The sequence below is a fragment of the Sceloporus undulatus genome, chromosome 5 (assembly GCF_019175285.1).
Source record: "Sceloporus undulatus isolate JIND9_A2432 ecotype Alabama chromosome 5, SceUnd_v1.1, whole genome shotgun sequence".
Classification (NCBI taxonomy): domain Eukaryota; kingdom Metazoa; phylum Chordata; class Lepidosauria; order Squamata; family Phrynosomatidae; genus Sceloporus; species Sceloporus undulatus.
The window spans coordinates 82360531-82374047 of record NC_056526.1 but is presented as its reverse complement, the minus strand read 5'-3'; the positions used below and the strand labels follow the sequence as shown (position 1 = coordinate 82374047).

Sequence of the window (13517 nt, the reverse complement as noted above, 5' to 3'; positions counted from 1 at the left end):
AACATACTAAACAGAACACCTTCATTTCAAGGAGCAAGAGCATAGGCTTTCTTTCATGTCACAAAAAGGTTGGTGAATTGGCAAATTTAATCATTACAGGTACTAGATGTATAAATAGACAGACAAATCAGAATTATATGAAAAAAAACTTGGTCAGTTGCTGTTTCATAGGCAATCAGTAATGCAATTCATTCAACAAGAGAATCTCAATCAATATTTTTGCAATCACATTTTTTAAGTTAAGTACTATGAGATCACATTAATGAAGTTAAGATTCTCAGATTCTAAAGAGTTTTCAGCCTATTGGGGATGAAAGTTTCATAAGAAAATTTTTATTATTTTGTATAATTCGCTTTTAACTGGACATACCCCATCTCAAAATACATAGGCCTAAAACCTACTGTTATTCTAAGTTAAAGAAGACTCAGTGGGATTCACTTATGTGTTGACTCACCATTCAGAAACTTATTCGTGGATATTAATCTAGCTAAGACTAATCAATAAGATTCTGACCACAATGAAGAGGAAGTCTGATATACAGTACATCCTCCTGCAAACTTATGGTGTGGCTCATGGATTCATGTCGCTCTTACTAACATACATTCCTTTAATTAAAATTTTAGATTTAGGCTTAACTGGTGGAAAGACCTCCATAATAGCATTCAAAGTGTAGCTATAATAATAAAACAGTGTATAATCCTTTTACAAATTTAGTCAGCAATGCACAATAATTACCTTCCATCTCTATCCCAGTCATACACCTCTACCTTAATTGTTCTGCAAACAAACAAAAAGAGAAAACTATATACAAATATAAATGAAAAGCTTGTCAACATAAATAATGTAATAATAAGGTGATTTATTACTTGCATTGTGCAGTCCACATCTAATGAGTAAGCAGTAAAGGGATAGCCTTTTGGGTTTTGCTACTTTTGATTCAATAGAGAATAATTAACTGATGCTTTCCAACAAGTAGGTGCACAATTAAATGTACAACAAAATCTAAAAACACTCTATGTAAATCCAATTAAAAACAACAATTGCAACTAGAGATGTTAGCAAAGGACAGGTTGTTTACCTGTAACTGTAGTCATCTATGAGTGGTCATCTGTGAATTCACACAAGTGGGTTTTCCTGCATCTGCGCAGAGACATTTGGAACCATCTAGAATCTCTAGGGAAGACTTTTTTTGGGGGGTAGCTCCACCTACCCTATAGATACCCCTAGTGTTCTTGCTCTTTCCTCTCAGTTCCAATTAGACGATGCATAGAAGCATTATGAAGGGTACATGTGCAAGAGCAGGACACAACTCGAACATGAGAAGAGAAGATCTGGTGGATATTGAGGGAGGTTGCCCATGGAGAGGGGAACCACCATATGGGAGAGTCTAGCAGCTCGCCTTGGAAACTGAAGCAGCATGAGCCTTGACAAGTTGAATGATGATGTAGGAGAGCATGTTTATCAAACGGTTGCATTTTTAATCTAGTACCCCTCTTACTAGAGGAAAGAGAAGAATGTTCGGCTTCTTCTTTCTCTCTCTCTTCTTATTGGCCTTTTTGGAAGGTTTGAAGGTAGGCTCGGTTGCAGCTGATGAGATATTCTGCTGTGTGGTGTGTGGGGGGGGGGGACCCTGAATTGAGATGGCCTCAAAAGTAAGTCTACATTCAGGTCCCATTCGATGCTTTGTTGACCTCGAGGAACTGGATGACAGCTCATCAATGGTCTCCTCCAAGATGGGGACGGTGGAGGGGTACTGAGACAGTTGAGTCGAGCTACATGAGATTTCAGAGGCACTCTCATACAACAATGAAGAAGGGAGGAGAGCCATTTTTTCTGCTTGATGGGTAAAGGCCCTGCAATGGTGCGCAGGTCTGCATATTGTGCCCCTCACAAGGCACAGCAAACAACTGAAGTGCTTTCTTGCATGGGATTTTTGCTCACATTCCTCACATTTTAAAAGACTGGATTGAGAGGCCATATTATCGATGGTGAACAATCCAAGAATATCAAAACAGTGTCCAATCATGAGGCAAGGAGCATGCAAGATCAAACCAAGTCAAAGCCAGAATAAACATACACCCAATACCAAAACTGAATAGAAAGTTGACATTCAAAGCCAAAACGAGATCTAAGGTCGTTATAATTTTGAACTGAGAAGAGGATTCTAAGGATCAGTTCCCTCAATGCTCCAGCATGGTGGACAAAAGGAACTGAAGGGAGAAGAGGCAGGAACACTAGGGGTTATATATGGGTGGGCGAGCTCCTCAAAAAAGTCTTCCCTAGCAATTCTAGCACAGGAAAGCCCATTTGTGTGATTCACAGAGACATGATAAAAAATAAACAGGTTTTTCTCTGATGGTGACAATTATACTATCTAGTATATGATCTATCTCCAAAATGAAAGTGCTCCAAAGTGCAAGTGCCACAGTTGAGAACAGTAACACTAAATAAGTATTGTACAATATTTTCTTTATTATACTGAAACAATCTTTTGTACGATAAACATGGGATTGTTTTCTTTGTTTTAACCTCTGCCTAAGTGGAATTTTTTGGAAGGGGAACTGAGGAAATGGTCACATATAAACCTGAATCCACAAAAGAACACATTCATGGTCCATTGTTGTAGCCATCTTAGGGCCCTGAAATATTAAAGCCCAGATGATTTAAGGTTAAAATGCAAGACAGGTGCCAGGAACCTGGGGTAAGAGTGTGTGACTAATCTGTAGGGGCAATATGTCATCACACCATCACATGCCTACATCTGCAGAGTGGCATATTGCATAAACAGAAACAGTAAAAGATTTGGAATACAGAGGAGTGAATTTGTAGCATTTTCATACTGTAAGAAAATAGTAGTATAGTTAGGGAAGCTTTGTGCTCAAACATAAAAGTAATGAAAGATAATGCTTCAAAAATTGCAATACTAAGTAAAATTTTATGAAGGTGGGTGAAATTATTCAAACAACTTGTCATTTCACGTATGATTGACAGGCAGCTGTGATGAGACACAAGACCTAAATCAATTGTTAATCCCATGAGAGCAGATACATTGAATCAATGAATTTTATAATGTTGCTTTACTGATTCCCAGTGATGCAATGGTGTGCATCATAATCGTAGAAATGATGTCTGTAAATAACACACTAACCAAATGATTTAATGGGCTCTACTACAATTATTTCTACTGTAAGAGAAATACACTTTGGTTGATTGAGGAAATTTGTTGTCACAGCAAGTCATGTCCAGGAAAATCATATCTGTTTGCAACAACCTTAGCTGGTAAAAGTCATCTGAACCTCCAGGATAGGACCACATGGAACAGCACTCCAGACTACAAGTCTGTTTGCCTTCTTTTTCCTCTGAGGCGATGAGAATGTGGGATAAAGATCTGTGGGTTGATCATGGAAGTGGGGATTCCAGTTCTGGTCGCCAGAGTCAAAGTCCAACGCTCAAACCAATACACTGTACACATTAATTACAATGATAAAAATGTTCTTGCCTGATTGTAGATAAAATTATTATTCCACAAATCATAAATAAAAATCCACATGCGTGATGTTGTCATTGTACTTTCTGTCTAAATACATCAACATCAACTTTCAAGCAAATATTAAGAGATAAGATAATGAAGTTGGGCAATTTGCCTCAGAGTTTAATTGGCTCTTAAAGGTTTGTTTATTGAGGATAATTTATATAATTAAAAATTTTGACACCAAAAGTTTATTATTATGATTACATTCTCCCTCTAATTTGGAAAAAAAAACTTCCTCTGTCAATGAAATGAAAGAAAGGAGACAGGAATCATTAGCTTTTGTAGAATGCAAGTATACAATTCATTTTGACAAGAGCAAATTCTGATTCTTCTTGCTTTACCTAACAAAAAACCCAATACAAAATGCCTTGATTTGGCAATCTGTTTCTTATATTGTTGCCTGTCATTTCATGCTGAAGGTGCCAAAGGGGGAAGAAGTGATGGAGCAGAAGGAATAGAAACTCTATCAGCAGTCTGCCAGCTCCTGAATTGGTTTACTAATGCAAGAAGCGAATCTGGGAATCAATATGCAGAAGATAGGTTTCCATTCATTTTACCAGAACAAGGACAGGCAAGTGCATAGTGTCTAGGGGGCCATTTTGGCCCCTATCCCCTCAAAGGCCACATCAGTACATTGCAACATCCCATTAGCATATTGCTATTGGCTGAGAAAAAGGCTCTAGGGACATGAAGGGGTTTCTGGCAGGGGAAAGCCAAGATACCACTTGTTTTTCTTTTTGGTGGTCCCCTTCAGTTCTAAGCTATTTTGAGGCATTTTTTAAAACAGCAGGTTAGAGGATCTTTGGGATGATTGCCAGCTTTTAATCTGGATATCAGCAATCTATGAAACAAATGGGAACTATTTGTATATGGATAATATTACCTTACTTCATACATCTCTCACATTGCAATCTTACATAAATCCATATAAAAGTAAGGTCTTTTCAACACTAGAAACGTACTTTTAACTAACAGAGATTATCTTATATATGGATGTATTGAATAATAAAATTTTGTGAAGAATGGCTCTACTGAATACTAAGAGTTTGTACTAATATTGTATCCTGTGCCTGATTACACTAAGGAACTTAAAATTTTAGAAATGTTTTGCTCATGTGGTTTTACAAGTTTGTTGGTGGTTGTTGTGTGCATTCAAGCTGTTTCCGACTTAGCACGACCCTAAAGCAACCCTGTCACAGGGTTTTCTTGACAAGCGTCTTCAGAGGGGGTTTGCCATTGCCATCTTTTGAGGCTGAGAGAGTGTGATTTGAACAGGGTCACCCAGTGGGTTTTCATGGTCAAGCAGGGACTTGAACCCTGCTCTCCAGAGTCATATTCCAATGCTCAAACCACTACACCATACTGGCTCTCTGATTTTACAGCTTACAGAAAATTCTATAGACAAAAATTCAACATCTCTTACCTGTCATAATCTCCATTACAAAGTGCTCTGACAGATATCTTGAATGCTTGCCACACTGGATTTAATGTATTCTTTATAACTTCTGTCTTGTGGCAAATTGTAAAGCTAAAAAAACAAAAATGTTTATTTTTATTTCAGGTATTTATTGCTTGTTTGTCAGTCATCAGAACAATCTTAAAAGCCACCTATATGTATCATACACAAAGAAGTTTTAAAGAAGAAGGACACATGCTTGGTGGCAGAAGAAGGAGGGTGATATAGCTAGCAAAGAAGAGACTAGATGAGCAGAAACAGTTACAGTAAATGATATAGTGATGCAGTTGAACCATCCTGTAAGTAACAAACACAGTCATCAAATCTTTCCCTTACCCTAATGTTTGGCAAACAATCCCAATGAGTATAGGCTGTACCTTTGGATGAAGTACATAAAGCATCTAAATTTTCCGCACAGTACTTGTTGGACAGAGAACCCCCAAAAAACAGTAACACAATCCTCAGGACAATCTGCCTCAACTTCAGCAAGATTTATGGAACACTTTAATATATCTTGTATAATGCTTTATGTAAGTTTATTTTTAAAACACGGGATAGAAAAAATAGTAGATTATGCCAGTCTTCAAGAGAAAACAGGTTCTAGCTCATGATGTGGTGCTTTCTCCTCCCACTACTCTGAGGTGGTGCTAAAAGCCTCAACTCAGCTGTAAATCTGCAACATACAACCAGTAATACAGAAAAGAATTCCACATCATCCATATAATTGTGCATGGGACTGTGGAAAAACTCCAGAAAAACATTTTGGAGTTGTACAGGACAGCTCAGTTAAAATGACATTATATTGTGCTGCAGCTAGAAAACAGCCCAAAAAAGATTATCAGGAAAGAAGATGAAAATAAGACAACCAGAACAGTGAAGTTATTACTTATATCTGTATAGTGCTACATTTAGGATCCTATGTATAGATATATTTTCCCCATTTCAAAAAGATAATAATGATTTTAAAATGTCAGCTAAATGATCAAGAATTTGGAACATGTTCCTTATATGTAATGACTAAAACCTTAAGAAGTTTTTTTAAAGAAAAAAGAAAGTAATGACATGATAGAAGTTTATAAAATTATAAACAGTGTACAGAAAGAGTTGTAGCACATTTTCCTTCCTCTTTCACAACTATAGGGGCCGAACAGATGGGACTGGTAAATCCGCATGCCCCCAATATATCCAGAAGCTGCACTGGCCAACCACGCAGGACCAGCTTCAAGATGCTCTGGGGGTATGCCATTTACACACCACACACCCCCAGGAGCCTCCCTAGGACTGTGCTGGGGCCACTAAAGGTGTCTTTTCACCGGCACAAATAAGAGCAGATCTTTTCTGCTATGCATGGTGCCATATGGCAACGGATGCAGCCATGACATTTAAAGAGAAGTCAGCCACATGTCCAGCAAATGGTGGTGGAGTACTAGGCCTGTAGTTGTGAACACGAGCCCTTTGACTTTGATCACAGCTATGGAAATGAGAATGTGCCCAGTCTCTACTAAAAGGAGATCTCTTTCCATAATATGATGGAGAATGAGAGGACATACAGAAAGAAGGATGTCTCCACTAATATTCTCTTTTATACTACTAGAAATCAATATGTTGGTCAGACCAGACTGGACATGGCGAATACTCTTTTGCATCATCCAAGTAATGTTAAATGTGAGAAGGGTGATGGGCTCAGTATCAAGGAGAATGGTGAAGCAATACTCCTCAATAGATCACTCACTGGATGCCTCCTGCCTGGTTCCTCTGTATGACTAAACCAGGGAATCATCCCTTCTAGGGATTTGTACAACTTCAACTTCTCCTACATATGATATCAGAAAAAGTGTGTGGGACATCTTCTCAAGTAGCGTGCTGAATCTGCAGCATGGAAGTTTGTGGTAAACAAAAGTAGTCAAATCTCCTTGAGGAGTGTTCTTGAAGAAACCTGGCATATGAGTCATGGTGATAGTCAGAATTGATTGAATTGTAAGCAACGGAACTGAAGGTATAGCTTCAAGATAAGTTAGCCTCCTTACACCTCTCCTGTTTTGATATCAGAAATAAAGCTTAATTTGCCCTTTTATGACCCTATTGTAAATGCCATTACTGGGATTCCTTCATCACACATAAGCTAGCAATAGCAGCTGCCTGGCCTCTGTTTTTCTGGACATCCTTGAGGAAGTGTGAAATGCCCACCATGGGATGATGCTAATCAGTCAGCGGCCCTGGCATCTTTGCCCACTAATCCATCTGACTTTGGAAACGCACTTCCACCACCCACATTCACACCCCAATGTTACCAGCTCCAAAAACCGGCTTCAAAGTGATTCAAATCCATTTCAAAGGAAGCACCCACATTTGGCTTTTTCTATACCCTGAATTTTGCCCCAGGGCTAAAATATCCTATATATACTAGTGCTTTTCTTTGTTTCCCCAAGCTTAGCCAGGCATCCATGCTGCCAGTTTGCTTGGCTAACCCTCTCTTGCTTGCCAACCTCCATTTGCCTTGGGAGAGAGTGAGTTTCTTTTATCTCCAGACCTGTAACAAGTGGAGCAACTATTCTATTCAGGTGCAGTATTTCCATTAGTTTGGTCTCCTCTGTTCCAATGTAACACCTGTGAATTTCCTAGTCCTTGTGAGTGTATGTGGTTGTATATACTGGATGATTGTTGAATCCCCTTCTTTACAATAAACTACTTAGACGTTTGCCTCTGGAATTCTTTGTGTCTCTGGACTTGGTATACATAGGGACTGGATCCCATTGCTAAGTAACCCAGCCACTACCATTGAGCTAATTCACAACTCCAAAACATACATTGGCTTTTGAGTGTTTCTTTTGGGGACAGGTATATACCCAGGGTTACAGACAATACAAACACTCATTATGACAACCACGTGGGCTATTCCATTCAAAAGAGAAGCATAATTGGAGAGTCCTTTAAGCCATCTGACTACTTCACAGGAGGAGTGAAGAAAGAATCTCCAATGAAAAAAAGAGGAGGTTCAAGGAGAAAAGTAGACTTCTCTTTTATCTATCTCTCTCTCTCTTAAAGTAAGGCAGCAGCCAAAAAAGAAATAAATAAGCAATGAAAGGTCTATAAAAAAATGTCATGCCAATAAAACACAACGAGGAGAAAAAATAAGTAGAGGAAAATGTTCCTTAAGAAGCTGCTAGTGTGGCAGACATAAAGAAACTGAGGCTAAGGTGTGTTAAGAGATGCACTGTGAGGTGATGGGGCCAGGGTTCCTGCCCAAAACCACTCAGCTATAAAATGTTCCAGTAAGGGCTTCTGTGCAGACACCAAGATCTTTTTGTGTGATTTCAGAAAGACCACAAAGAAGAAGAAGAGTTGTTGACTTCATGAATTGCTTTTGTGCTTCTTGAAAATATCTAAAAAGTAGTATAGACAGCTTCTGTGTCTGATCCAGTCAGATTGTTTTTATATCTGACTAAGAATTCAGTTTCCTCCAAACAAAATGGGGACCTCTAATATATCTAAGATGCAGACTACTTCCTCTCCGAACATAATATATATTTTTCAACATTCCAAATTATATACTAAATAATTGTTGTGGATTCTTAGGCAAAAGGTATATATGAATGTAGTGCTATAAACAACAGAGACTTGTACCACACTAAACACTGACAAGTTTTGTTTGCACAAGCTTTTGACAAATGTCTCATACTTCATCAGATGAAATGCACTGCAGTCCATAAAAACTTATACCAAATAACTTGTTTAGTTTTTTAAGATGCCACAACATTTGTTATCCTTGCGGCAATAAAATAATATGCTAATCCGCTGCCCTGTTATAACTGAACAGGAAGAGAAAACCTTAGGTAGATCGGATGGGAAGGCAATGAATGAAGATTCCAAAAGCTACCATTGTACACAGTTTGAGAATTACTCAATCCTGCTGACCTCCCATGACATTTGTGTTCTAAATCTTGCTTGTGCCACCAGTCCTAACTACTATGGTACACAAATTCAACAAACATAAGGGACAGAAGCCATACTTATCTTTTATGAAACCACCTATTAGTGACTTATATTTATGTAAGATTACCATTGCAACTCCATACATACTGTACATACATACATACATACATACAAAAAAAAAGCCATGTGAATCAGTCCTAGAGAAGAAATGTACATTCTCTTATTTTTACACTGCAATGGTGATCTGTATTTTTAAATAACATACAAGACAATACTCCTCTGAATGTTAAAAGAAACTGTTGACAAACTGCCTACCATACTCCTTGATCTCCATCAGAACTTGTATTTTCCTAAACATTTAACAGAAGAAAGTAAGATTTATCTACCTGCCATCTTCGTTGCTGCGAAAAAATACAAGGAAGGGATCTGATTTCCCAAAGAAATCTTTCTTGTCTAATTTGTTTGCACAAAATTGCATCAGAACAGCATCCTAATAAAAGAAGCAAGGGTAACATAGATTTAAAGCATAAATTATACTGCACATATTATTTACAGAAAGAACAATTTGCATGACTACTAGGAATTAAGACTAGGTTTCTTTTATTCTAACAGTGTTCAAAAGAAAAAGTACTTTGAAATTTCCCTTTCTTCACTACTAACATGGAAACTGTCATCAGTCTGAGTCATGAGACATTATTTTCACTCATCACAGCAAATATTTTAATCAGCATTAATAATTCAAAGTTTTTGTGCTGTATTTTGACAAACATTATCTTTGAAGTATAGAACAATGACTCCAAGTCCCATCCCAGCACAAGTGGCTAAGAACAATATCATAGCTTATGGAGATCCAGTAAAACCAGCAGGGATACACTCCCTAACTCCAGTCTCCATTGAATGCTTCACATCATCGTGACAAACAACAAAAATGGCTTCTGTCCTACAGCCAGACCTGAAGCCAAAATGAAATGCATCTAGATAATCATAGAGGAAAGTATGCTTCAAAGGTTACTAATATGTAAAAGGGTAAGTACGATCTTTATGATAATTAGTAAGAACCAAATGATACACTTTAGCAAAAGAAAACTAAATTTTAATTTACCCGGCAACAGTTCAGTTCCTCTGCTGTCAGTATAATTATTCCACATTTCCTCCCAGGAATTCCTCTGTTAACAAAACAGAACTGAGATGAGATACTACAGTTTACAGAAATATAAATTAAGAAACTTTGGCGCTATACATACTGGCAGATAGTGCGCCCCCATCATGTACTAGGGTTTGGCCGAGGACACACTGTCCATATTGGCCTCACCCCTAGCACGTGACAGAGGTGTCAAAATGGCAGTGCCCTGTACACACGGGCGCTGCCATTTTGACACGACAGATACGTAGCATTTGCACGTCCCGTCGCGCTTGCGACGTCATGAGTGTGCCATTTGCACACTTGGGCGTTGCAAGCGTGACACAAAAAGAACCCGCTTTTGCGGGTTCTTTTTCCGCCGCTGGGAAGCCTCGTCATTTGGCAGCTGAGGCTTCCCGCCAGCAGAAATGGAGGCGGCAGCAGACCGCCCTTTTTGAGTGATCTGTATCCCGCCTTTCTTAACTTACTAATCAGTTGTCACAATGCATTCTGAGATATATTGGTTTCTGCTTTTTTATTAATCAACTTTGTTCCCTCCATGATATACAACCCATAATTATTATCTAAATTGTGGATGAGACATTTCCAAGAATCCCTATCCTCCACTGCCCTGCCCAGTTCCTACAAACCCTTGCCCACACCTCCCCCCCCCCCGGTCCATCTGGTTTGTGGTCTTCCTCTCTTCCCTCTACATTTCCTAGCATTATTGGTTTTTCTAGCGATCCGTGGCTTCTCATTATGTGGCCAAAATACAATAGTGTCAACTTGATCATCTTTGCTTCCAATGAGAGCCCAGGTCTGATCTGTTCAAGAACCCACTGGTTTGTCTTCTTGGTTGTCCATGGTATCATAAGTACTCTTCTCCAGCACCACATTTCAAGTGAGTTGACTTTCTTTCTGTTTGCTTCCTTCACTATCCAGCTCTCACATCCGTACATGGTAATTGGCAATACAATGGCCTGAACGATTCTGATTTTTGTGCTTAGCTGTATGCCTTTGCTTTCAGTATATTTTCCAGTTGTTTCATAGCTGCCCCTTCCCATTCCTAGTTTTCTTATTTCTTGACTGCAGTCTCCATTCTGAACAATGTTTGAATTGGGAATTCAATTTCTTCATTGTCTAGACTGAATTTGTGTATTTCTTATGTGGTCATTATTTTTGTTTTCTTTATATTCAGCATCAGTCCTGCCTTTGCAGTTTCATCTTTGACCTTCCTGAATAACTGTTCCAATTCCTGAATGTCTTGTGCTAATATTATAGAACTTTACAAATATTTATTATGTATTTACAAACATTTATCAAATCATACCATGTCATTCTCTCTCATATTCAGAGAGGGTTGCCTTTGCTCTCCTCTGAGGATAAGGGGGTATGACTTGTCCTAGATCACCAAGTGGGTTTTCATGATCGAGCAGTGATTTGAACATTGTTCTCTAAAGTCGTCCAGTGCTGAATTACTATATTATGCTAGTGTCATGATCAACAACGAGGAGGACTCGGAGGACGACGAAGAGGAATCTTAGAGAGTGTTAGACCCCAGCCCTGCCTTGCCAGGTCCTAGTTCTGCCCTACCAGATCCTGGGGCTGTTAAGTCTCCTTCAGGGGACACTCTGGATCAGCAGCTAAGCCTTGTTTCAGCAGAGGTGCCAGGCCTGGGAGATGTAGAGCAACAGTCAGGCATTGAAGTTCCCAACTTCAGCCAAAGGAGGGCAGAAGGGGAGGGCCTGCGAAGTTCAAGAAGGATAGCTGAGAAGCGCCCATCAACTGCGATAAGGGAGCGGCTCTGTGATTTAAGACAAGATGTGAGACGCTGACTCCCTTTGTCAGAGATTATTGTGCTTTCCATTTAGTGAATGTTGCTGGCTCTGGCTTTCCTGGACTCTTGGCTCTCTAGACCTTTGACTGCTCTTGAACCTACGACCTCGGAACGGACTTGACCCCCAAACCCTCTGGCATCCTCAGCCTCTAACTGAACTGGTATTTGTGACTTCTGGAATCCTGAATCTGGACTGACTTGTGGCTGTCCAGCCTTGTTTCCTTTGCTGAGCCACTCTTATCACTCTGTGTGTGTGTGTGTGCGCGCGCGTGCTGGCAGCACTCCCGGACTGCTAGATCCCTTACAGAGAGTTCAAATTGTATAATATTTTCTTATCTTACTTTGCTTGTTAATGTGGGCAGCATCAAGATGCCTCCCCAGCCTCACATAAAATCATACATATTCCCTTACCAAACAAATTGGTTGTGGTAGGAGTTTTTCTTATGGATCAATGCGGCTTCTTTCATTTTGGGGGGGAGGGATTCCTGTATTAGCTACCTAATTGAGCCCTGGTGGTGCAGTGATTAAATGGTTAAATGCCTGTACTATATCCACTCACTCACAAACCACTAGGTTGTGAGTTCAATACCAGCCAGAGGTTTAGGGTCGACTCAGCCTGGCATCCTTCCAAGATCGCTAAAATTAGTATCCAGCTTGTTGGGGACAATTAGCCTACACTTTGTAAACTACTTAGGAGTGCTTAAGTGCACTGATAGATATGTACTTTCTATCTTTCTATAGCTGCAATGAAGTACCCAGAAATTCCTAAAAATATGTTCTTTCAGGTAAAAAAAGAGTAGATTTTATTTGCAGATTTTTCACTTTCATGGGGGTCCTGTACCCCGTAACCCCAGTAAATGTGAAGGGCCCAGTGTATTCCTTGAAAAACAGTTATTCCATCAAATTTATCACTGAGGTAACAGTCTTGATTTAATTATTAGAACCTTTGTCTTTATAATAATAGAATGCTTAATATGTTATTCATCTTAATCACTTCATAAGTTATTTTGAAACAACATTCAAATTCAGAACAGACACCAGTAGATAAAATAATGCCACTGACTACAAGTATCTTCTGCCTAGAATGCTAATTTTTCATACATGAAAGAATAGAAGGTTCTCCTGATCTCAGGAAAAGATAGTTACTGGTAAGGACACAGAGAACATAAGAAATATAGACACAAATGCAGGTAGGGTGATACTTGCTTTTCTTTCTCTGTTCTTCTTCCCTTTTGCATCATGCCTATAACTTCCTGAGTCTACTTGTAGGAATTATCTTATATAGAGAGCACTTAGAAAATGTAAGCATCTACAACTGTTAAAATAAATAAATACAATTATAAAAATATACTTACACAATTGGCTTTTCTAATCTGCTTCCTTGTGACCCAACAATCTCTCCAAGTGTACAGAACACTTGTCCCAAGAAATCCTGAAAAAGTGTTATTATGGAAATGCATAAAGCTCATAGATAGATAGATAGATAGATAGAGGGAAGTCATTCCTTCTTGCTATGTCATCCCCACTTTCACATCATTATGAAAATGAAGCATTTATAAACATTATATGACACAGTCTGTACTACAACATTTATTGTCATGGATGAGCCTAGAACAGCCTCCAGTTCAAAAAGACAGGC

The 13517-nt window shown here is 38.9% G+C and overlaps 1 protein-coding gene and 1 long non-coding RNA gene across 2 annotated transcripts in view; one reads left to right on the top strand and one right to left on the bottom strand.

Annotated features, from left to right (window-relative positions):
* The window catches only part of DLD (dihydrolipoamide dehydrogenase), a 203985-nt gene that overhangs the window by 135357 nt on the left and 55111 nt on the right, over window positions 1–13517 (top strand). The window lies entirely within an intron of this gene.
* The window catches only part of LOC121931020, a 4193-nt gene continuing 699 nt past the window's right edge, over window positions 10024–13517 (bottom strand). The window contains exons 2-3 of the long non-coding RNA XR_006104057.1: window positions 13234–13310; window positions 10024–10087 (exon numbers count right to left, since the gene is read on the bottom strand). This is a non-coding gene — a long non-coding RNA (uncharacterized LOC121931020). The remainder of the gene's footprint in view (window positions 10088–13233; window positions 13311–13517) is intronic.